Source organism: Carassius auratus, unplaced genomic scaffold, assembly GCF_003368295.1.
Source record: "Carassius auratus strain Wakin unplaced genomic scaffold, ASM336829v1 scaf_tig00217328, whole genome shotgun sequence".
Lineage (NCBI taxonomy): Eukaryota > Metazoa > Chordata > Actinopteri > Cypriniformes > Cyprinidae > Carassius > Carassius auratus.
The window spans coordinates 160,004-186,936 of record NW_020529006.1 but is presented as its reverse complement, the minus strand read 5'-3'; the positions used below and the strand labels follow the sequence as shown (position 1 = coordinate 186,936).

General features: G+C 38.5%; 1 protein-coding gene across 3 annotated transcripts in view; it reads left to right on the top strand.

Moving 5' to 3' along the window:
* Positions 1 to 26,933, top strand: part of gnal (guanine nucleotide binding protein (G protein), alpha activating activity polypeptide, olfactory type) — a 194,932-nt gene that overhangs the window by 44,584 nt on the left and 123,415 nt on the right. The gene's annotated exons all lie outside the window — the stretch shown is intronic.

Genomic DNA, 26,933 nt, shown 5'->3' with positions numbered 1-26,933 from the left:
TTAAAATATTCAGGGCAATAAATTCTAAAATATAATAACCCCCCCCCCCCCCCAGACACACAAAAATTGCACAACTGTACAGTAAAAACATCAATAAAATGAGTGATGTTACGTTTGCAAAAAATTAAATGAATACATTACAAAATCACATTTTACTGTCTGGTTATGTAAACTGGTTGGACAGAAAAAAAGGAACGTTGTTTACCTATGTGCAATAACATATCGAATCATAAAATATATATTAGTCTATTTTAGCGATATGAGTGATAGCTGCCTAGATACCAATTATCTTTTGCACATTTTATCCTCTTATTTTTTCCTGAATTGGGCTCCTTATGGCTGATAGTAGTTTTAGTATGTTCATGCCATGGTTTACCATATACACTTAGCTAGAGTAATAATACAATAAACAGAGATTAGGCTCACCCTATTTAGGGTGAGAACACATCCGTAAACTGACTGACCAGGTGCTGCAGCTCCGACTTGGAGTCGGAGATCCATATCCACAACCACGGGAGTGGAGCTGGCGTAGGCGGAGAGCTGGGGCCCGGTCCCGATGGGATGCCGACCCGGCTGAAGAGGAGGAAGAGCTCCTGGGTTATGGCCTTTGTTGTTGCCTTCCGGAGGGGAATAGCTTTAGGGTACCGGGCAGCATAGTCCACGATGACCAGGATGTGTTCGTGCCCCCGGTCGGACTTCGGCAGTGTCCCCACCAAATCCATCCCAATCCACTCGAAGTGCACCTCTATGATGGGTAGCGGTATCAGCGGGCTGGGGGGAGGTGTTCGAGGCGACGTCCGCTGGCACTTTGGACAGGCCTGGCAGAATCGACGGACCTCAGCCTTGAGTCCCGGCCAGTGGAATCGGTCACGGAGGCGTTGTATGGTGTTTTGGGCTCCTAGGTGACCTGCCATTGGATGGGCATGGGCGATCTCGATCACCGCCTCCGTCTTGCTGCACGAGACCACCAGCAGGGTCTTCTCCTACCCCCGTTGCTGGGTGACACAGTAGAGCAGACCATTTTCCACAATAAAGTGTGGTGTTGGGTGGGGTGCTGGCTGAAGCTACTTCCTCTTGGCAACCCTCACCTGGGCCCAACAATGTTTGAGGCGATCGTCCTCGTGCTGCTCCCTAGAGAAACCCCCGGCCCCGGTCACATGCTGAAACAAATCATAAGAGAGGTTAGGATGAGGTAATTCACCATCCCTGGGACTGTCGGAGGTGAGCAGCAAGAGATGTCATGGGCCTTCCTGCCAGGCTTGGGCCTTCTTTACTTACTGTTGACTGGTGTGCCTTGTTCCATATAGAAGCACATTTTCCCACTGCACTTCGGTAAACTTTCCGAAAAGGGCCATTTGATGAGGAGGAAGAAATAAATGCTCTTCATCTCCCTGCATTTCAAGAACTGCATCCATGTCTAGAAATAGTGTTCCATCATCCAGGTCATCTGCAGCTATATCCTCAGACGTGTGAAATTCTCGGAAAGCTTTTACAAATTTACTGCCATTATCGGTGACAGTAGCCCTCACTTTGTGTTGTAGTTTGTACTCTGCATGTATTTCACAATTTTTTGCCACAAGTACATCAAAAGTATGCAGCCCTTTAATTCGTGCACATGCCAATGCAGCAGACCTTCTCTCCAGAGTGTTTTCTTCAATCCAGTGGCATGTCATGCCTAAGAATCTCCTGTTTAGTGCAGTCCACAAGTCTGCTGTTGTGCAGACATTAGATACATTCATAAGTGTTTCTGTCAAGCTGTTTTTCATTACTGCAAACTCAGTCTCAATGTTCTGGACAAGTGTCTTTCTGCACATCTCAGTTTTTCCCTCCACAAGTTTTTTAAACGAAGGCTGTTCAGCCAATGAGAATGGTTGAACATCATCTATTACAAAGTCAAGAATTAGTTTGTTAATTGTACTCTGAGCTGTCCTTTGTCCAAATTCCAGCTTTGCTTGTTTGCATGGAGGATTCAAGGCCCCTTGCCCAGGATCAGATGTGCTAGGTTGCATAGACATCTCAGTCCAACTAGCTTCTTTGGCCAAATGATGTGGATAGTTCCTCTGAAAAACAAATTGTAAAAAGTAGTTGTAGGCTTTTTAATTGTATGCTTGTGCTTAAGGATTTGAAAGAAAGAAAGAAAAGAAAGAAAGAGGGTAAATGTAAATTACATTTTTTAATTATGTTTTTTTAATCTTTTGAATGGCTCTCAACAATAAAGGTATTTTTTAAAAGTCAGACAAAGTCTCTATTGCAATATTATTATCATTTTGTTGTTATCCTTAAAAGCTTAATCAGATCATAACCAAACTGAAAAAGCTCAGATCAAACATTTATGTTCATATTTGTTCTGCTTTAATCTAAGGATTCATGTCTCATGTCCACAACTTGGGAACACACAGCCCTTGATATTTACCGTATTTTTGGACTATAAGTCGCACCTAAGTATAAGTCGTATCAGTTCAGAAATACGTCATGGCGAGGAAAAAACATATATATATAAGTCGCACTGGACTATAAGTCACATTTATTTAGAACCAAGAACCAAGATGAAACATTACCGTCTACAGCCACAAGAGGGCGCTCTATGCTGCTCAGTGCTCCTGTAACCTACCCCTGAGAACATTAACTGAAAACAACTGAAAACTGATAACTGAAATATTAACTTAATTTAACAAAATCCAATACCAAGAACAGAAAATGGTAATCTGGAAAGGCAAGTTATTCAGCTAACGGTACACAATAGTACACAATAGTTTTCAGTTAATGTTTTCAGTGGTAGGATACAGGAGCACTGAGCAGCATAGAGCGCACTCTCGTGGCTGTAGACGGTAATGTTTTCTCTTGGTTCATGTCAAATTTATTTTGATAAATTAGTCGCACCTGATTAAAAAATCGCAGGATTAGCCAAACTATGAAAAGAACCTATAATCCAGAAAATACGGTTTGTAAATGGCTATACAGAGATCTAGTGGTTACAGTACACATTACAGATTATTTTTTTTATTTTTAACTAAAATGTAGGCTACAAGGAAAAAAAATAAACATAACATCTAAAAATTCTACACAATCTACATATTAGTTTATTTAAAAATAGGCCTAAATGTTGACTAAAGCCCTGATTTTTTTATTTTTATTTGCCTGACTGAACTTGGGCCGTTGGCAATGGGAGTTCCCCTACACTACCTAGACAGTGAAAGGACATTTTAGGTAAGTTACTTAAAAAGATAATCGTTCAATGTTACTCTTCTAATTTCTACAGATTTCCATCATCGCTACAAAATGTACAAATGCGATCATACAAACCACTGAATTTTTAAGCAGTAATAAATATCCTTTTAGCTAACATGATTTATGCTAGTCTTGCCTTCAAATGCTTCTTTAGGTTGGATCTTCGATGAAGAAAGTGTTTTTGTTGCTGGAAGGCACAGTTTGCACTGTACAACTATGTTGTTTGCATTTTCTTCTTTGAAAACAAAATAGCAGCGGAATTTCCATGAAATGAACGCGTTTTTGCCCTCGGGCAGCATATTTTTTTGCAGCAATGATTCAATCTGTGTCTGAGGAGATTGTAGACAGCAGGTGGCACACATGACTCGCATTGAGTCATTAATCAAGCTGCGCTTAATATAGTGTTATTATGACAAAATACTGATTTGTTTAGTTTTAAATGAAACCATTGTAATCCGGAAAGTATTCCCGCTTTTTTCAAAATGTAATTTGATTAATATGTTTTTTGACGTAACTGTAACTGATTACAGTTACTGGATTTTTGTATCCTGATTATGTAACGCCGTTACATGTATTCCGTTACTCCCCAACCCTAGCAGTGATACACTGCAGTTTATATACAGGAGGCAGTTTATGAGGCAGTGCTTCGAAATGGAGACAAAGCACCTGGATGATGACCTTAAACAAAACATGTAAATGAAGTATTCAGGTATAGCAACCTGAACCTTTTTTTTTTTTATATGATGTGATGTCAGAACATAGGATCAACATATTTTAAACAGATTTTTAAATCCCACAATCCTTCCTTTGAGAGTTCTAATAACTCTCACATAATACAAATTTAAACCTCCGTAAATCCGTTCTATACTTAGGTGTAATAGTTATTTTCAGAACCATAACTGTTCACCCATATGCAACAAAGAACCATAACTGTTCACGCAGAATATGCAACAAAGGATGGTAACGTCGTAAAAACTGCATGATGGCACAGAAACAAATGTAGCACAAGAGTGGAAGTCCTGAAGTCCATGGGACCTGAATAGCTGTGAAGTCTTTTTTTCTGTAGTTAATTTCTCACATAGATTCACTCAGAAGATGCTGTTTGTAAAAATGACATGGAATGTACACATACCTGCAACAAAAGAAAACAAAAAATTGGCAGACCAGCAGTATTCATGCATGTAAGCTTTTAGACTTCTGTTGAACATACAGTGTTTTTAAGTCTGGTGATCATGTAGTGTTTTTCTCAATCTAGTTTTAAGTAATTTGACACCTATGGACCAGTGAGGTGGGGATAAAACTACTAACAGGGGAAACCTGTAACTACAGTCTGTCCCTGTAGTTGGTGTGGGAACTTAACTGTGCAACATCTCCATCCTTTATTGGAACATCAGTCATAACAAACATCATAACCCAAAGAGGATAGGTGAGTGATCGGAGTGTGTTGTAGTATAGCTTTGAAGTGTTGTAGTATAGCTTTGAGTATACTTAACTAGCATTCACTCAATGGAAGGAAGTGACAGTCACCTTCCTGCAGTTTTATTTACAAAGAATCTTTCATCTTTGTTTTACATTACTGTGGAAATTAAGCACTCATAGGGCCCTATCTTGCACCCAGCGCAATTGACTTTGTACACCGACGCATGTGTCATTCCTATTTTGCACCCGCGCAAAGCGCGCTTTTCCCTCCACAGAAGCACGTCGCTAAACTAGTGAATGAACTTGCGCTCCCTGGGCGTTTCAGCGCAAAAAAGGAGGCGTGTTCCGGCGCAAACAATCCCTGGTGCTATTTTGCTGTTCCATTAAACAATTGCGCCACTGACCAGAAAAAAACTAGTCTAAAGTCAGTGGCGCGTTGCGCGTTGTTCATTATGCTATTTTAAGGGCGCATGCTTGACCATAATGTATAGCGTGCACAACGCGCATACACTTTGCTCATGTAATCTACACAGATGCAACAGTTATTTTTGCAAATCATAAACTGTTACACTGAAAAAATATTAACACATGAGATGACGGAAATCATTGTGGTGTGCCACGAAGATGTGAAAAAATAGGCATAAATCTAGCTTACAAATTATTCAGGCTAATTGTAGTAATTAAGGATCAGACCTGTTTGCCCAATAGTGGCAAGACATATATGTATATAAGGACATCTTATAAACATCCAGGAAAAAAAAATCAATGAAACAATTGTGGCTATTTCCTCCCACGCCTGTTTAACCGACGCAATTTTGGGTGGGTTTCTCCCATCCCCATACAACACAACTTCTCTGTCTTTCACTGCTCTTACAAGAACATCAGTCTCCTCGGCTGTGAACCGCTCCTGGCGTGCGCCTGGTAAATACGCCATAATAATAGCAATCCATAATGGAACTTGCGCACCTGCTTTTAAAGGGAATGTTGGATGACGCTCTGATTGGTTTATTTCACGTTACGCCCAAACCACACCTATGAATAATGAAGCTACATCATACCAACCCATTTTAGATTTGCGCCGGGCGCAAGAGCCATTTATCCCGCCGGGAAAATAGCAACAGCGCCGAGACCCGCCCACAAACTTACTTGCGCTTCGCGCTTTGACACTTGCGTTTCAGATCGTTAAAATAGGGCCCATAGCCCTAACAGTTAACATCTGAGCAAACTGCTCCAACATTTTGGTGAAGTGGGGAGGGGCTGATTCAGAGTATTAAGTAGAATGAATTTGAGCTGATTAAAGTTAATTTCTTCTGACGTCTTTTTGCTTTACCTACACTCCTTCATCCAATGTCCAGGTTTACCACAGTAATGACAACTGTCCTCCTTTTTAGGACATTTACATTTCTGTTGGTCCTCTGTGTTGACATTTAAAGGATGCTGCTGCAAACTTTACTCTGGCTTTAACATCAAAATCTCTTTCCCAAGTAGCTAACCTGTCCAAGTTGTTTTGCTGGCTTCCAGTGGACCATATAAGATCTAAGAATGGCAAAGCAGATCTGTAATCGGATAAAAGGCCGTCAAACCACGTTCTAACTAGTGGTCCTTTATGATCCAGTACCTTCTCTGGAGTTTCAGCTATTCCACTATATGCTGCAGCAGCTTGACATAATCTTTCAGTTTACTCACAGTTTCATCCTTCTTCTGTACACAACTAGTGACCTTTGACCAGTCCACTTTTGGTCCGACAATGTTCTTTAACTCTCTCAGAACTCCCTCGCTCAATTAATCTTTGCTGGCATGTTGAAATTTATTTACAGCACTTTTAAAATCACTGAATTTGGTCTCTGGAATTTGGAATTTGGGATATTAGCTGGGTGACATCAGTATGGGAGCAGCAGATGGAACAGTTTAAACCCCTTCTACCCTACTCTGAGCCATTTGTCATGCACCACATACTTAATATGGGTTTAAATCGTTCCCCATCCTTTCAGTATTGCAGTTGTCCTATTTTCTACATGAAGAATGTAAGTCAGGATAACTTTCATCTGACTGTTGGTTGATTTTAAGGGTGCTTTCACACTTGGTTCACTTGCCTGGTCCGAACCCGCGTTCGGTTGCTCCCCCTCCCCCTGCCCCCACTGAACTGTGTTCATATTATAATATTTGAGTCCGAACCACGGTTCTCTTGCGTCATCAAGCCAGCAGCTGTTTACCCCATTGCTTGGTAGTCCAGCCTGGACAGAACAAGAGCTTGAACAATGAGTTGTGCAGCATGTTCCGAAAGAAAGGGCTTGATCTTCTTGATGTTGAATAAAGCAAATCTGAAGGATCGGACTGTTTTAGCAATGTGGTCTGAGAAAGTCAGCTGATCATCAATCATAACTCCAAGGCTTCTAGCTGTTTTTGAAGGAGTTGTGGTTGATGTGCCTAACTTGATGGTGAAATTGTGATGAAACTATGGGTTTGTTGGAATCACAAGCAGTTCTGTCTTGGCAAGGTTGAGTTGAAGGTGATGGTCCATCATCCAGCAAGAAATGTGTGTTAGACAAGCTGAGATGTGAATAGCTACCGTCGGATCATCAGGATGGAATGAGAGGTAGAGTTGATTGTCATCAGCATAGCAGTGGTATGAAAAGCCATGTTTCTGAATGACAGAACCTAATGATGCCATGTAGACAGAGAAGAGAAATGGTCCAAGAACTGAGCCCTGAGGCACCCCAGTAGTTAGATGGTGTGATTTGTACACCTCACCTCTCCAAGATACGTTAAAGGACCTATCTGATAGGTAAGACTCAAACCATAAAAACTGTGAACTGTGATTCCTGAGATGCCTTTTGCCAGTAGGGTTGATAGGAGGATCTGGTGGTTAACCGTGTCTAAAATTGTAAAAAAAAAAATATGGTAGTATGTCATTTTAGCAGTGGAGACATTAGCAGAGAAGGAAGATAGGAGTGACTGATACACATTAAGATCAGTAGTATTTTTGGATTTGTGACACACCCTTTCAGCAGCTATAAGCTTAGAACGGTGTTCGCGTAGAACATCAGATAACCAAGGGGCAGAAGGGGTGTTACATGCTGGCCTGGAAGATAAGGGGCAAACAGTGTCTAAACAAGATGTAAGAGTGGAGCAGAAGATATCAGTAGCACTGTTAGCATCCAAAGATGTAAACAGTTTAGGGGAAGGAAGTGAAGATGGAACTATTGCAGATAGCAGGGAGGGTCGAAGTGTGCATAGGTTACATCGAAAGATAACATGTGGAGGGGAAAGTTATGTGTCAGGGATCATAACTAGCATGGAAGGAGGAAGTGATCTGACGTGTGCAGTGGAGTTAACCAGAACATGATCAGTAGAGCAGTGTCACGTATAAATAATGTCCTGTTGGTTGCCTGATTTGTGAGTAGCAGTAGTTGACAATCGGTTGAGATCAAAAGAGGCAAGCACAGTGTGCACACAGAGGTTTATCTAGGTGGATGTTGAAATCTCCAAGCATAACTAGGGGAGTACCATCCTCAGGAAAGGTTGAGAGCAACAAGAGGGTAGGTAACAGTAACTGAATGAGATTCAAAAGTGGTGTTGATACCCAAAGATGGTAAAGGATTAAATTTCCAATCATTAGAGATGAGCAGACCAGTACCTCCACCTCTTCCAGTCAATGAGACTGAGATTAAGCTTTGAATGACTAATATTAGTAATAAGTTACTAATAAGTAATGCAATCGGCTTTGTTTACAGCAGACTGGCTATTCCAGAGACCAATAGAAAAAAGTAGTGTATTAGCAGATATAGGCAAAGTGCGCAGGTTGTTAAGATTGCGCTGCCTACATTGTGTGATGTGTGGTTTGTGAGTGGTAGTGTTAGTAGGGATCTGGAAATACATAGTAAGATTTGGTTATAAACACAAAAAAAAAAACAACTGAAACAGAAATGAGACAAGGAGGAGGACAAAGAGATTAATCAAAACAATACTTATATTCCCTGCCGGTGTCCCAGCACAGTGGAGTCGCATGGTAGAGTCGATGGTCTTTACACTGTCTTCACATGAGGATGCCTTAACTGGATGGTTGCCACGACCGCTGCCACCGTATACTAACCTTTTTTATACCCGACAAACGGAAATTTAATTCAGCTGAACGCACTTTGCTGTTTATCACAACAAAGGTCTAAGAAAGCGCACAACACTGACAATGTATGCGATAGAGTACGATACCAAACACAGCACACAAACAAGTGTTTCCTAGCAATGACAACTGCGCTAAACACTGAGACAAGAAGTAATTACACTTACGATCTGCTTTTATGAAAATATTACATAATGAAAGCATTATGTAACATGTGAAGGTTGCATTTCTCTTTAAAGTGGTGTCCATGTGGAGAGAGTCAGCACTGTGAATTTCACCTTGTGGCCGACAAGAAAACATTTGTTTATTAATAAATAATTAAAATGTCTCATTTTTCACAATAATAATAATTATTATTAGGCTACTTCTGCCTGTGCTTTGTGGCAAACTTAATGCACGTGCTTGAGCACAGAATATATTAAGGCTCATTGTGGATTATAGATGTAAATTTAATATAAATATATTATTAATATAGAACAGTCCGTTATGGAGAGATGCCTTAACATTGATTTTTTTTCTTTGAAACACAAAAAAAACTAAAATTAAAATGAAATTGACATTTTATGTTTTGGGAATCGCCAACCCTTCTCTGCAGATATTGTTGCTTCTGGTTTGTGCATTGTAAATCACAGAAAGTTTACAAAATATATTGTCTCCCAAAAACACGTTCATAACAGGGTTTTTCCTACATTGAAAATGTTTTGCCGTATTTGGTCTGTAATTGGGGTTTGAGAGTGAAGCAGGCTACATACTTGACGGAGTGACGGGGAGAAACGAGCACAGCACCCCTCCCCCGCGGGGACACTCTCCGTCTTCAGTTCTGTCTTTGCGCTCTCCTCGCATCAAAATCTACTCATCCTAAGGTCGGAAGACCGAATCCATGTTTCATGTGGTGCATTCGGAAAATATTTTTGGCTGAATTACCGCTGGGTGTAAATTGCAGTCAAAAAAAGTTGCCTTATCTTCTCTTACAACTTGTGACAAGCATTCCGCACATGCAGCTGACATAACTTTAAATAAACGCAAAAAATCCAGTTATGAAGTGTCTGTTTGTTTGTGTTTGTGTGTGTATTTTGTGATGTCCTAACAGCCAGGATTACCACACAACAGTGATGGAGTACTCGAGTCCTGGACTCGGACTCGAGTCACTATTCTTTGGACTCGAGTCCGACTCGAGACTCCATTCTCTGGACTCGTGACTCGACTTGGACTCGTGGACTGATGACTCGTACTTGGACTCGGACTCGAGGATATATAAAATCGGACTTAAGCATTCATCACGTTGTATTTGACTAAAAATGTTATAAAAAATGTTTCGTGCCCAAGACCGACCGCGATCTATTCTTTTCCCTCACAGACACTGCTACCACTCCCTCTCTTTGCTTGACAACACACTCACCGACGTCACTCACTTTACTTTTTTTCCAAAGCGCTCGGGCACTTGCGGGAAAGGATGAAGCTGATTGGCTAGTTCTTGTCACATGACCCGTGGTGCACTTGCGGCATTCTGAAAAGTTGAGATGTTTTTAACTCGTTGCGGTGCGGACGCGCCTGGATGCTGCCGTTATGAGCGCGCATACGCTTCCATTATGGACGTGCCTATCCCGCGCCTACAGTACATTGGAAATAATGAACTTGAGCGTGCAAAAGACGCGATATTTGAACGGCCCTTATCGTTACACATCACTTTCTGACCAGGCGCGTGCTGTCACACACAAACACACACACACACACACACACAGACATTCACTTGAACACATACAAACGCACTCACGCTAAATCACTCAGTCACTCACACACAAACGCTCTCTCGCGCTCTCTCTCTCTCTCTCTCTCTCTCTCTCTCTCTCTCTCTCTCTCACACACACACACACTCACACTCTGTCTCTCTCTCTCTCTCTCTCACACACACACTCACACTCTGTCTCTCTCTCTCACACACTCATTGTAATATGCACGTTTCTTTTTTTTTCACCAAGTGTAATACAGTGTTAAAGGATTAGTTCACACAAAAAAAACACACACACACACACACAAAAAAAAAATCCTAATCATTTACTCCTCCTAATGCCATTCAGGATATACATGGCGTTTTTTCTTAAATTACGTATTTTAAGGAAAATATTTCAGAATGTTTCCTTCATATAATGGACTTCAATGCCTACCAACTCAGCTGGTTGCTATTGTTTCCTCAAAAAATAAAATAAAAAAAATAATAATAATCCAATATGGGACTCGAGACTCGACTCGAACTCTGGTAATGGTGACTCGACTTGGACTCGACTCGGACTCTTCTTTGGTGACTTGGACTTGGACTCGGACTCAAACACTGAGACTTGAGACTTGACTCGGACTCGACAGTTGGTGACTCGACTACAACACTGCCACACAACACGTCCGCTAAAGTCCGATTCGCGACCTACTGACTCCTTTGAGCCGATTCATTACAATGAAATGAGAAAGTAAGTGTGCTTACCCCCATTTAGCAAGAGTGTTTAGTAAAATTTAGCCTTAATAATCCTCAGTATGTATAGGCCTAAGACTATGTACAGTTAATTACCTATAAATCTGTTGCTTTTAGTTTTTTTTTTTTTTTTTAAACCGAACCATTCGGTTCACCACACACGGCTCGTGCTGGGATCGCGGTTTAATTCAAATTTGACAAAGCATCTGTAATATGGTTTGCTATAAATAGCACGTAAAACAAACAGGGTTCAACTAATATATGTTTCTGTTGATGGATGCACATTCTGGATTCCCAGACATTACAACAATAGTAATGAGAGAAAAAAACAACAACTAGTAAAAAAAAAAAAAAAAAAACTGGATTCACTCTTGATCAATGTGAATTACTGCTGGAATATGAGCAGTCATTTACATCATTACTGATGTCTGGACTCTGTTTGGGATTTAGAAGAACATAAAGAGATGGTTCAATATATTGGTAATGAGTAGTCTACATTCTGTGAGAATTTATATTTCACACTGAAAAAAATATATGTATTTTTGGAATGAAGGCAACTTCCTCTGAAATTAAGTTATAATAACTAATAAACTATATTGCGCTATACAGTAGTCAACATTTGAAGTGGATCAAAACCTTTCTTCAAATTTGTCATTAAACCAAAATAACAAAGCCAGGGTTTTTTTTTTATAGTTCAGTGGTGCCTGGGGAAGAAAAGGGGAGGGGAGGGGGGGCAGGTTCGGGAGGGAGTTCAGCTTCCTGACAGCCTGGTGGATGAAGCTGTCCTTCAGTCTGCTGGTCCTGGCCTGGAGACTCCGCAGTCTCCTCCCTGATGGTAGAAGGCTGAAAAAGCTGTGTGATGGGTGAGTGGGATCACCTGTGATGCAGAGGGCTTTGCGGATGAGACGGGTTCCATAAATGTCCTGGAGGGAGGGGAGAGAGACACCAATGATCTTCTCAGCTGCTCTCACTATACTTTGCAGAGTCTTTCGGCAGGACGCGTTGCATGCGCATTACCACACAGTGATGCAGATCGACAGAATGCTCTCAATGGTGCCTCTGTAGAAGGTGTAAATGATGGGGGGTGGGGCTCTGACTCTCCTCAGTTTGCGAAGGAAGTAAAGACATTAAAGCCTAAAAAATAACTAGATCAAATATAAAATGTAGATACAACTATACAATAAGGGAATGGTAAAATATTCTACTACAAGCAACAGCACAAATAAATACAACAGAGTAAAGATACAAACAGTGATTTTAATTTTTTTTTGGGGGGGGGGGGGCATAAAGTATAAGTTTTTAGGTACAAAAATTGAATAAAGTAATCAAATGTGAAACAGCATTGCATATTGGACTGTATAAATAAAGATTGTTCTTTATTAAAGTTATAAAGCAGTTATAGAGTTATAGAGCAGTGAGTGATTTCTTTGTTGTTGCTGTTCGATTAATATAAAGACTGTCACTTTAAGAGAATGCACTGATACAACAGGCATACGTTCAGCCGGCTTTGTCTGCTGTAGGATTTGTGATGCATTTGTGAATCTTCTGTGCTTTTTAAATTTTGTGTGTGCATTTGTAAATTTTGTGCACATTTGTGTATCCTGTGTGTGTATTTATGAATCATGTGTGTGCATGTATGAATGCTATGTGTGCATATGTGAATGTAGTGTGTGCATTTATCTTTATTGAGACTCTTTTGGCTCCATATATTAACGTGTGCTGTTCAGATCTAATCTGTGCACGCGCGCTGTCAGCACCCGGGTGATTATGGAATAAATGACTCATATTCCTCATAAAAATGGCTCATATTCCAGCATTAATTCACATTGATCAAGAGTGAATGGTTTTTCTGGGGTTTTTTTTCTATTTTTTTTCTCATCACTATTGTTGTAATGTCTGGGAATCCAGAATGCGCATCCATCAACAGAAACATAGATTAGTTGAACCCAGTTTGTTTTTTTCGTGCTATTTATGGCAAACCATATTACAGATGCTTTGTCAAATTTAAATTGAACCGCTGTCCCAGCACGTGCCGAGCCGTGTGGGGTGAACCGAATGGTTCGGGTTTATTTTTAACTAACCGTGCCACCCCTAAAAGCAACAGTTTTTTTTATCCTATTTATTCATGAAAAAATGATCACTGTCATCCCTTCTTGCCCTCTTTGCAAAAAAAAAAGTTGTGATTATTTTTTTTTTTTTTTTCATGACTGGCTTTCACAGTTTACAAAGATAAAATCATTTTTTGATAGACCTGATAATTATTTAGTATAATCATATCAATGGAAAACATAGCATTAAAAGGTGTAATAGTATTATTTTTTTACAATATAAAATTAGCAGCTAGCTAGCAAACAGCTTGCTTTGTGCTTTGATCTAGTTTCATCTCACTCCAGTCTAACTTTAAACTAAAATGATAGGTAAAAGTTGATAGCCTGAATGCACTGTCTTTGGATAAAAGCGTCTGCTAAATGCATAAATTTATTTTAATTTTATTTAAAATGTTTTATAGGTAAGTGACTGCACATTGTCATAGGCCTATACATACTGTGGATTATTAAGGCTAAATTTTACTAAACACTCTTGCTAAATGGGGGTAAGCACACTTACTTTCTAATTTCATTATAATGAATCGGCTCAAAGGAGTCATTAGGTCGCGAATCGGACTTTAGCGGACGTGTTGTGTGGTAATCCTGGCTGTTAGGACATTGCAAAAGATTTGTCAACACACACACACAAACAAACACTTCATAACTGGATTTTTTTTTTTATTATTTAAAGTTATGTCAGCTGCATGTGTGGAATGCTTGTCACAAATTGTAAGAGAAGATAAGGCAACTTTTTTTTTTGAATGCAAATCACACCAAGCGGTAATTCAGCCAAAAATATTTTCCGAATGCACCACGTGAAACATGGATTCGGTCTTCCGACCTTAGTATCAGTTATATTTTGATGCGTGGAGAGAACAAAAACAGAACTGAAGACGGAGAGTGTCCGCGCGGGGGAGGGACGCTGTGCTCATTCTTTCCGTCACTCTGTCAGTAGCCTGCTTCACTCACAAAACCCAATTACAGATCAAATAAGGCTTTGGCGGGACAAAAAAAAATTTTGGCGGCCGCCAAAAAATTTTCAATGTAGGAAAAACCCTGAAAGCATTTGTCCTTACTTTGCCTAAACCTGCTCTGCAAGTTTTTAACTCTCATAAGTCACTGTCCATATGAAAGACCAAGAGATTCACACTTTTATTTCAAGCCCCACAAGCTATACAGAACTACCCCAAAAAATCCTAACCCCCTCCAGCTGTACTGAGTTCAGTCTGTTTTTTGGCTGCGATGAACAGTCTGTTTTCATGCTACTGGGTTGAAACATGCCTGCACTCACAGCAGCCGTACTCTTTTTTTTTTTTTATTCATTATTTTCTCGCAGCCCATATTATTATTTTCACCAGACCATAATAATAACAAATTATAAATTGATAAATTTTTTACTAAATTCATTGTTATTTGGGAACGTAGGCATTTCAGCAAGGCTTTAAAGGTCCCGTTTTACACGCTTTTTTGAAGCTTTGATTGTGTTTACAGTGTGCAATATAACGTGTTCATGTTTCACGTGGAAAAAAAACACAGTATTTTTCACACAATTCACCTATCTGTATACCTCTGTTTTCACGGTCACAAAAATGGGCTGATGACTTCCTTGTTCTATAAAGTCCCTCCTTCAGAAATACGTAACGAGTTCTGATTGGGCTAGCGGTTCCTGTGTTGTGATTCAACAGCAGCTTACAGCACGCTGCCCTCCTGCAAACGCGATGGGACTAGTTTTGGAGTAGTTTTGAGAAGCCAGTGGGCAGGAGCATGTGCAGGAGATGTATTTATAGTCACAGGAGCGTTTTTACTGACGAGATACGCATGAAAATACAGCCCTAACATCTAGTTAACAAAGCTAAACAGCTTTGCTCTTTGTGTAATAAGTTACAGAAACTGTTAAACGAACCAACTTAATAAAATACACTTACCGGTTGCATTAAATTGATTGAGATTGAGGAAGTTGTCCTCAGCAAGCTGTCCTCAGCAAAATTTGCTGCACATAGTTTTACATGTGGATTATAATTTTCCGGAACCGAGTTAAACATAAATTTTAACCATTAATCTCCAAGTACAGCATCCCTGGGAAGCCCAAACAAAGATGATTGGACTCCGAGATGAAAATAACAGCGTTTCAACAACATGGCGACAAACACAAACACAGCTCTTCTTTCTTCTCTGTCAGAGCGCAACAAGGCCACGCCCCCTTTTTGTGAATTCATGTGGGCGGAGGTTAGTCAAAAAACTGTTTTAGTGACGTCATTACTACAGGAACTAGAGGGATGTAGTGCAAACGAGTCATTTTTTTTAGGCAAATTCTGTTAAATCAAATATCTCGCTTGGCATTGAACTTTGAGCTTTAGAATTTTACAGATATTATTTATACTCTAACAACAACATTACACACTAAAGTAAACATGGAAAACATGGAATCACGAAGAAGGGGACCTTTAAGACCAAGCAGAATCTTCCATCAGCTGCTCCCGTTTCACAGCGAGCATGACTCGCACTAACTGCACCCTTCAACCGCCGTGGTATATTTAACAAAATACAACTAATTGATCATGAGCCCAACATTTAGCAAGGCAGGAAAATATTCAGTCGACCTGAATGAAGACTTGTTTCATTGTAAGTTATTGCTGTTAAATAGACAGTAATTTTTTTTTTTTAAATACAACTAGTATAGGCTGTTCTTAAACTTGGACCTCATTAAATTGAAATAATATTTTAGTTCAAAACTATAACTGTCATTGTTTAATCCTCTGTAGTTGATTAACACCTATACGCGTTATGAGGCATTTTCTCCTGATAACCCCGAAAAGAACTTAAATTTCACTTGCAGTTTTAATCGTGCAGATAAGAGCAATACATCAATCGAATCTGTAAAGGGTCTACTTTTTTTGTATACAGACATAATAACAACAAAACTTTGCGCACTTATAAAGATAACAAACAAGGTGTGCTGTCTGCAGCCTTTGTTTGTGCTGATCTTCATTTAAAAACGTGTCATTAAAATGAACTGTAACTCAGTGAATACTCAACGAAGAGACATGAGAGATATATATATAGAAAGCTTGACATGTCTACTTTTAAACTCAACAAGTGCCACCAAAACAAATATTCTGTGATAAAGTAATCCATATGAAAACAACGCAATGTCCATTTTTCACTTCTCTCTTCTTTATCTTCTAATGTGACCATGCCCCCTTACTGAACGCTCTATTCAGATTCTAATGTTTCAAACTGAAGCGCGCAAGGAGCTCATTCAAATACTGAGGTGTTAAACCATTCAGGGCTTTGTTAGTACAGGGTTTCCGCGGGGCCATAAAAAGTCATAAAAAGTAATCAATTTAACAATAAGAATTTAAGGCCATAAAAAGTCATAAAAACGTCTGGATTTTCCATACAAGGTCATAAAAAAACATTTAGCCACGTCTTAAATTGATATGCTAGTCCATTAATTTGTTCTTCCATCAAAATGCGCTCACAGCGACAATGGCATTCATTTGTTTCGCCTGTTGTAGTTCTGTATGAGAAATCTGGGTGGGATCACACTGGTATCACAGCGCTCCAGAACTACAGTACAAGGTCCATGCGGCAGCATACAGACTTGTCAGAAGGACTTTCACAGAAACCCGCGCGAACTCCGAACATACTGTATCATACTGAGTCACTGCTCAGCTTAATTGAAATCATCCTGGCTATCACAGTGGGAAAATGTACCTTTAACAATCTATGGCTCGAAGACGGTGCTTTTAGTAGCTGGCTCAAGCCCGTCGCTAAACAATCGGTATCAAGCATCCAAACACAAGACGTGGAAAAGCTGAACCGAGTAGCTGGTTACTCGCGCGCTATGTTCGGTGCAGAGAGTGAGCCATTTATCAGGGACAGTCCCTCCTGCACATGAATGAACAAATACTAATCGCAGTTTTGAACAAACAAAAGGATTTGCTTCTTTTTGCTCCTGTGCCAACGTACAAAAATATGTCAAAATACCCGCCTTGGAAAGTATGCTTTTTTTCAGTTATTTGTCAGTTATTTCTTAAGTGAAAGTAAACAGTTGAGGGAAAAGATGCGTTCATCGTCTCTTAAAGTGACCGCGCCTAATTTAGCTATAGCTGCTGTAATGTTAATCCAAGAAAATGAAAATCACTCACTGCTCTTGACTGCATTACTTTGTAGTTTTAACAAGAATTTATGCACAGTCAAACCAAAAATTATCCAGACTCCAGATATAATTTTTGATATACACATTTTTTTCTAGTAGGTACAGGACATTAATACATTTATGTAAGTGAGTATAAGCAAACTGTGACATATTATACCCAAAGAATCTTCATACAGTAAACTACTAGTGAAATAGATAGATGTAAATGTTTTATCTATCTATTTATATATAAAATTGGGAAAAAAATTATTCAGCACCTTATAAAGCACCATGCATTGCTTATGTTTTTTTTTTTTTTTTTTTAATTGCTAATGCAACCTTTTCACACCACAGTCTGAACAAAATGAAGCATTGCTTGGTAATTGGTCAACAAATTATTGATAGTTGTGTAAATATAATAACAGTTGTCTTTAGTTTTGGTTGATTGTAATCCATTACGTACATTTCTATCAGTTATGACATTATCGAGACAATTTTTTTTCTGACAGAGTTTAACTCTGAATTCTTGTCATATTTTATAACCATTTTAGAAGCAATAGCAAATAAACTGTAATAATGTGAGAAATGTTCAAGGTGTCTGAATAAATGTAGGTTTGATTGTATATTTTATTTTTACATTAAAGACTATTCAGTGCTATTTTCCACTTAATTATTCGGTTTCTGTAGACACCTACAAACTTGAAAAAACTGAAACATTTGTGTAAATAGCAAAAATAAATAAAAATGAATGAACATACAAATTAAACAATTTCAAACAGGTCCCACTGGTACAACCTTCATCGGGGCCCCGCAAACCCCAGCTACGGCCCTGCCTGTCGGTGTTGAATACTGTGACCAAACACCAATAACACTTGTTATTTTGGAAAGTAATGCCACAAAATAATTGTTAATTTACAATGTTACAATTGTTAAGTGTTCCTGTGTTCTTGATACTCAAGAAAAAGAAGGCGAAAGCTTCAGTTTCTTAATCTTAAGAAATAATAGAATAACTCTTTAAATAATAAAACTTGTTACTTTCAATGAAAGTCAATAATAAAAAGACTTTCGAAAGGAATTTTAATTACTGAAGTTATTTATCTTAATTCGTGTAGGTCATAAATTCAAATCCTAATAGTCATAAAAAGGTCTTAAAAAGTCTTAAATTTGACTGATTAAACCCTGCAGAAACCCTGTAAGTAATAAGCAATATTTTAAAATCTGTAAGATGTTTGATAGGGAGCCAGTGCAGTGTAGACAGGACTGGGCTAATATGGTCATACTTCCTGGTTCTAGTAAGAACTCTTGCTGCTGCATTTTGGACTAGCTGTAGTTTGTTTACTAAGCATGCAGAACAACCACCCAATAAAGCATTACAATAATCTAACCTTGAGGTCATAAATGCATGGATTAACATTTCTGCATTTGACATTGAGAGCATAGGCTGTAATTTATATATATTTTTGAGATGGAAAAATGCAGTTTATCAAATGCTATAAACGTGGCTTTCTAAGGAATGATTGCTATCGAATAGCACACATAAGTTCCCAACTGATGACGAAGAATTGACAGAGCAGCCATCAAGTCTTAGACAGTTTTCTAGGTTATTACAGTACAGACCAAAAGTTTGGACACACCTTCTCATTCAAAGAGTTTTCTTTATTTTCATGACTATGAAAAATGTAGATTCACACTGAAGGCATCAAAACTATGAATTAACATATGTGTTAATCATATATGGAATTATATACAAAACAGAAAAGTGTGAAACAACCAGAGATGTATAAAGTACTAGAGAACCATACTTGAGTAAAAGTACAAGTGCTCTATCAAAAAAGTGACTTGAGTAGAAGTAGAAGTGCTCTTTAAGCACCACACTTAAGTGGAAGTACTAAAGTATTCAACACTTTTTGTACTTAAGTATTGCAAGTAGTCTATTTTAAAATTTACTACTCAAGTACTGAAAGTAAAAGTAGAAGTATTGTGTTATGTAGCTATTAAAGAAAATAGTCAAAAGTTGGAACATATTGTTTTTACTATTTCAAATTATTAACCTAAAGGACAATAACAATTCCTTTGACTGTAACTTCTTGTAAACAAAAAACGGTTACTAGGGTTAGTTCGCCCAATTTGCAAAATGATGTCATTGATAACTTACCCTCATGTTGTTTCAAACCCGTAAGACATCAGAGGGTCATTTAGAATTTTTTGAAGCATCGAAAATACATTTTGGTCCAAAAATAGCAAAAACTATGACTTTATTCAGCATTGTCTTCTCTTCCGTGTCTGTTGTAAGACAATTAAAAACAAAGCAGTTTGTGATATCTGGTTCGCGAACGAATCATTCGATGTAACCGGATCTTTTTGAAACAGTCCACCAAATCGAACTGAACCGTTTTAAACAGTTCGCGTCTCCAATACGCATTAATCCACAGATGAATTAAGCTGTTAACTTGTTTAATGTGTCTGACACTCCCTCTGAGTTAAAACAAACCAATATCCCCGAGTAATTCATTGACTCAAACAGTACACTGACTGAACTGATGTGAAGAGAGAAATGAAGATGAACACCGAGCCGACGAGCCAGATAATGCCTCGTTCACGAGTCAAGAACCGTTTCTGTCAGACGCGTCCGATTCGTGAACCGAGGAGCTGATGATACTGCGCATGTGTGATTTAGCGTGAAGCAAACCGACACACAGAGCGTCTGGAACCGAACTGATTCTTTTGGTGATTGATTCTGAACTGATTCTTAATGTTATGAGCCAATGTGCAGTCAACGCCAATGACGCCATTGCATCGAGCGCAAAAGGTGAACTGTTTTCTTCAACTGGTTTACTGAATCGAACTGTCAGAAAGAACTAACGTTACTGGTCATCCGAAAACCGATGCAACCGGTTCTTGACTCGTGAACGAGTCATTATCTGGCTCGGTTTGGTGTTCATTTCTCTCTTCGCAGCAGTTCAGTCAGCACGCGCAGTCTTCTTAATCGCTTGATTCGCTCAATGATGTGCCAGCTTCATCAAATCTGCCATCTACAGTTCTGGCAGTGGTTTGTAATGGAATGATTCGTAACATCATAATTGTAACGAGTAACGATGCAGCACTTAAAAAAAAATATCGGAGTAAAAGTATTAAACTCAGCGAAAATATGTACCGAAGTAAAAGTGGAAGTAGGAGAAAAAAATAATACTCTAGTAAAGTACAGATACCGCCTTTTAGTACTTAAGTACAGTAGCGAAGTAGTTCTACTTCGTTACTATACATCTCTGGAAACAACTGAACATATGTAATATTCTAGGTTCTTCAAAGTAGCCACCTTTTGCTTTGATTACTGCTTTGCACACTCTTGGCACTCTCTTGATGAGCTTCAAGAGGTAGTCACCTGAAATGGTCTTCCAACAGTCTTGAAGGAGTTCCCCGAGATATGCTTAGCACTTGTTGGCCCCTTTGCCTTCTGTCTGCGGTCCAGCTCACCCCTAAACCATCTCGATTTGGTTCAGGTTAGGGCTGGACGATTAATCAAAAAATAATCAAAACTGAAATTCATAACTTCTAACCGACGTAATTTCCCATGTTGGTCATTTCTTTTTTTTAATCCTGTTAACACTTCCCCCTTAAAAGCATACTAGCGCGTGTGTAGCCACATTACTCTGCCCCATCCAGTCAGTGGCATAAAAGCAAAACACGGGGGGGAACGCCGGTTAAACACATAATAATGACGCGCGAGTGGTGAGCCTTGCATCTTCACTAAACGTTGTCAGTTGTATTTGTTTTATGGTTTGGACATTCAAGCGATTAACGGATGTGTATTTCTTATATTGAGCTACCATGTTCACGCAGCTGCATTGTGGCACGAACACTCATATAAACAGTAGATGTGAAGATCGCGTGCACAGAGGAACACAGAAACTAGTTGTCAGTGCTGTCCTGTGATTTATCACTAAAGTAGCTTAGAATCTAAAAACTAATTATAGCATGTTTGTGTGCAGCGCACATGAAGCGCATGCGCGTGCATAGAGGAACAAAGAAACTAGTTGTCAGCGCTGTCCTGTGATTTATCAGTAAAGTAGCTTAGAATCTCAAAACTTATTATAGCATGTTTGTGTGCAGCGCACATGAAGCACAAGCGTGCATACAGGTTTGTGTCCGTTCTCGGACTGTTCTGTGTATTTTAAATGTAGAAAAGGTTGTTCCGAGTCAAAACTATAATACAGAAAACTACATCAGTATAGCATCATAAACGCAGCCGTTTTTGTCTTACGTGAACGTAAACATGAGAAAGAAAACACACGTACAGTATTTTTGCTTAAAGAGACAACAGCCTAATAAACGTGCTGCCTGTCATTAATGTTAATCAAAGAACAAAAGAAAATCATTCACTGATCTTTACTGAATATATTTAATAACTTTACTTGATTAATCTTTATTTATTTATAAAAAGAAAACTATGCAGTGTTTTTAAACTTTTAATTACAGTTTCTGTACCTGAAATTTAGTTTAGCTGTATTTATTTATAATATTGCTAATTCATTTGTTTGTTCCTTTTTTATTACTGACCTATCTTATTACTTGTCTTTAAAACTTAAATTTTTGACATTTATATTAATCTAGTTGTTTTTGCTATGGTATTTTTTTTTAATCACAGGCAATATTCCTCTTGCAGTGTTTTGTAGGCTGCTTATTTTTGCTCAAGTTATTCAGCTGCAACAGAATGCTTTGTAAAAATGTTTGACATCTAAATGTTTGACTTAATTTTTTTATATTGGATTTTTTATCTTATTGGAATCAAAACTAGGAATTGATAAGTATCGGAATCGGTAAAGATCAATACGATACCCAACCCTAGTAAGAAATGTTAAGAACATAGATAAAATAACTGCTGATAGTCAATCATATTTACAGTACAAACCTTGTCAGTGAACTATGAGGGCAAAAAAAATAAAAATAATAATATTCGTTCATTAATCGTAATCGAGGTAAAATGTTCAATTAATCAAGGTTTTGATTTTAGGCCTAATCGTCCAGCCCTAGTTCAGGTCCGGTGACTGTGGAGGCCAGGTCATCTGGCGCAGCACTCCATCACTCTCCTTCTTGGTCAAATAGCCCTTGATGCCTTCAGTGTGACTTTACAATTTTCATAGTCATGAAAATAAAGAAAACTCTTTGAATGAGAAGGTGTTTCCAAACTTTTGGTCTGTACTGTACATGCAGAGTTTTTAGGTCCTATAATTAACACCTCTGTTTTTTTCAGAATTTATCAGTAAGAAATTACTCGTCATCCAGTTTTTTTATATTGACTATGCATCCCATTAGTTTTTCAAATTGGTGTGTTTCACTGGGCCGGGAATACATATAGAGCTGAGTATCATCAGCATAACAGTGAAAGCTAACACCATGTTTCCTGATGATATCTCCCAAGGGTAACATATAACGTGTGAAGAGTAGCGGCCCTAGTACTGAGCCTTGAGGTACTCCATACTGCACTTGTGATCGATATGATACATCTTCATTCACTGCTACAAATTAATGACGGTCATATAAGTGCGATTTAAACCATGCTAATGCACTTCCATTAATGCCAACAAAGTGTTCTAGTCTATGAAAAAGAATGTTGTGGTCAATTGTGTAAAACGCAGCACTAAGACTCAATAGAACTAATAGATAGATACAACAATGATCAGATGATAAGAGCAGGTCATTTGTAACTCTAAGGAGAGCCGTCCCAGTATTATAATACTGTCTAAATCCTGACTGGAAATCCTCACAGTATACCATTTTTCTCTAAGAAGGAACATAATTGTGAGGATACTACCTTTTCTAGTATCTTGGACAGTATCTTTACTGTCTATCAACCATATTTGATAATGCTCAAAAATATTACAAGTTATAGACACTGAAGTGCCTTGAATTTTTTTTTTACCACACTTAAATATTTTTTTTATTTGATATAAAAACACAATAAATGAGTCCTGGAGCAATCTAGAATCAAATCTCAAATCTGAATTAGATATCATGAAAAATGAGACTCCTGCAAATATTTTTATTAGACTATGCCTACATCCCCCAACCCCCAAATACAAAAAATATATATTTACCAACAGTATTGAAAGCTTCTACAAACAATTTAGTCATTAAACATACCACTGCATAGTTTTTTTTCCATTATAAAACACTAGACAGAAACTTAGACATCATATAAGTGATTTATTTGAGCACTAGAAAAATACAAGAATATTTGAGTAAGAAAAATAAGAATAACAAGAAAAAAAAAAAAAGATTTAACTTTTTTTTGCCAGTTATAGAAAATCCTGAGATTGCTAGAAATGCAGCATTTACGATGAATTACAATGCAAATAAGTGCTGATGTGCTGATGGCCACTTACAGATGGTAATAACACAAATGCGCCATAAAGTAAATAATCCACTCTCTCTAATTATAAAGACGCGTTCACTTTGATAGCCGTGATCATACAGTGATCGCGAGCTGATTTGGGCTGATTTGCACTCAAACAGATGGTAATCATGCAGATACATTCACATTCAAAATAAAACACACTCGCACATATATAAAAATTGTTGAAAAATAAAAGAAACAAAGAAAAGGGCAATCGCTATAAGTTTCGCCTCTATCAGCTGACAGGTGCGTCAGAGCGCCTCACAAGCCCTCAGGAGGGAGCGCCAAAATTAAAATATACTATCTTTCGCCTATCTTTCATTCATTATTTTTTTCCGGTGGATCATCTCATTCTGTTTGTGACACTGTACGCTGCAAAACCATACCGTTTTTTACTACCAAGACGCTGTTTCTTAGCGTGAGTTATTCCATAATGGACACAAACAGTTCTGTCACTGAAGAACTGAAATGTAAACAAAGGAATTATGATCCATATTACACCGTTATTGCTTCGTTGGACCAAACGTGCTCCATGATATGTCGTTCAGTGGACCCTTACCTTCCTAACTAAACCGGGATTTACAGCTGTGGATGTGTTTATGACTCGTTATTATGACGGGTCTGGTATGTACAGCGTTTCCATTGCTCATGTTTTTATGTGTACTGCTTACACTAGGGCTGCATGATGTGTTGTTTAAGCATCGATATCGCGATGTACAAATCCACGATAGTCACATCGCAAGATGTGCAATTTAGGCTGTCGTAGTTGATCCGTTATTCATTAACTGTATGGGCCAAAGAGCAGGCACGCGCACGAGAGAGAGAGAGAGAGCGCGAGCGCGTGGCCGGCGACACACTAGATGCGTGGCGCAAGCGTCTCAGCTGCGTTGCGTGTCCGTTTTTAATTCGGCTTCCATGTTAACAGGTTAGAGCTTGTAGACTGCCTGCATGAGACGCGCGGAAAACACATGCATGCTAGAAATAGAGCCGACGCCTATTTATATTGCACCTGTCACCGGCCTGAGAGAGAGAGCGCGCGCGCAAAGCGAGCCCCGGCCGCAAGCTCAATGTCTTCAAACAACACGAGCGCTGTCTTGCTCTCTCTCCCTCGCGCATATTAATCAATTGACACAATGGTGTCGATGTTTAAATCATTTAAAATGAGAATGTAAGTTTGCTCACCCCATTTTTGTCTGTAAGAATATTTTTTTATTTCATATCGCAATATATATCGCAGAAAAATAAAATATCGCAATGTAAATTTTTCCCAATATCGTGCAGCCCTAGCTTACACCAATGTAGCAAATACAGTCTTTATAAGCTTTCCATTGAAAGGCACAAAGGCACTTACTGCATGCTATTGTTATTAAACAGTCATTACATAATAGGATATATATATATATATATATATATATATATATATATATATATATATCCTATTATGTAATGACTGTTTAATAACAATAGCATGCAGTAAGTGCCTTTGTGTAAAGGTCTTTCTTTTAATTTTTGATGAGTAAACTGTAGTTTAGACTATCCCACGTTTTGAAATTTACTCACTGTAAATTTTCTAATGATTTTTAAAGATGTTACAATGTTATATTATAATGTTATTGTTGTTTTACTTCGTCCTTTCATCTCCGTTTACAAACTAACAGTTTACAATTACACTCAGTTCGCAATCTGTCCCTCTGCACCACCAGGCGGTAGTTTTAGCACTGATTTTAGAGAGCAACGGTATTACCCATTCTGGTTGTCCACCTACTGTATAAGCAATCAAACAGATTTAGATCTACCTATATTATATTTATAGCGTTGTGTAGCAGATAAAGCCTTGCTTTATGTATGTCCCCAGCTGTTTTACTCCTGTTTACACAGTTTCCCATTAAAACCAGTCCTACTTTCTTACATTCTGTTATAGGGCAGTCACTTTTAGTTCAAAAATCGTTTGCACAATCGATCAGACCAACCAAAAAAAGTTTTGAAAATGAAAATAGGTAATCGATTTTAACCAAATATGTACACTATTAATTTTAAACTAATGAAACAATTAAAAAATATATATGTAACAAAACTCACAAACAAGCAGAAAAAGAAAATAAATAATTCAGAGAGTGCGGTATGCCTTGCAAAAGCTAGACAGAAAATACCAGCAATTTTACACGCATAGAAGACCCAGTGACGTCGAAAGCGACCTCTTATGTTGCGTTCATCCCAAACGCGAATACAGCATCTGCCGCAAATGATTTCAATGTTAAGTCAATGTAAAGACGCGTTTACGTGCGTCTGGAGGTCTCGCGGCGCAGTAGACGCAAATTCGCCTTATTCGCGCAAATTCTGAGTTATGAAAAGAACCATTGCAAGCTGACAGCGACCGGCTTCTGTGGTGGAGAATTGGCAGTGATACCCCCACCTTGCGCAGCTCTACCTGAGTGTCCCTGGGACATCAGTGCGGTCGGAGCGCGTATTCTCAACAGCTGGACATATAGTGAATAAAAAACGCTCTGCTCTGGACCCCGAAAATGTTGATCGACTTGTTTTCATGTCCAATAAATTTGTAATGGCCCTAGCCTTTTGCGCAGTTATGCCTGCGTAGTGCTGCCTATCCTAAGTGTCGGTTACTTTCAATAAAAAAAAACACACATGGCCTGTTCTCAAGTCCATTTAAAGTTTCATTTTTTTGAACAGTTGTTTGAAATGGATTGAATCATTATTTAAAATAATCTTGGAGATTTTTTAATTGCCTAAATCATAAATGCAGCCGGGTTGAAGCCTGCAGTGATGTTTTTCTTTTGTTATGGCAGCCGTCCCCTCTGCATATATATTTTTTCGAGAATGTTGCACTCCTGTTGCTGTTATTCTGCATGAAACTTCATGCCAATAAATAAGAAATATTGCTGACTTGTGCGTTTCCAGCGCTCTCTTTACGTTTGTCCTTTATTTGACATTGAAAAAGGAAAGTCTTTTTTTCGACATGGAAAATCGATTTTACAATCGATTCAATGAACACTTATGTCTTAAAAATCGAAAATGATTTTTTTCACAAAAGTGACAGCCCTATTCTGTTATGAATTAATTTT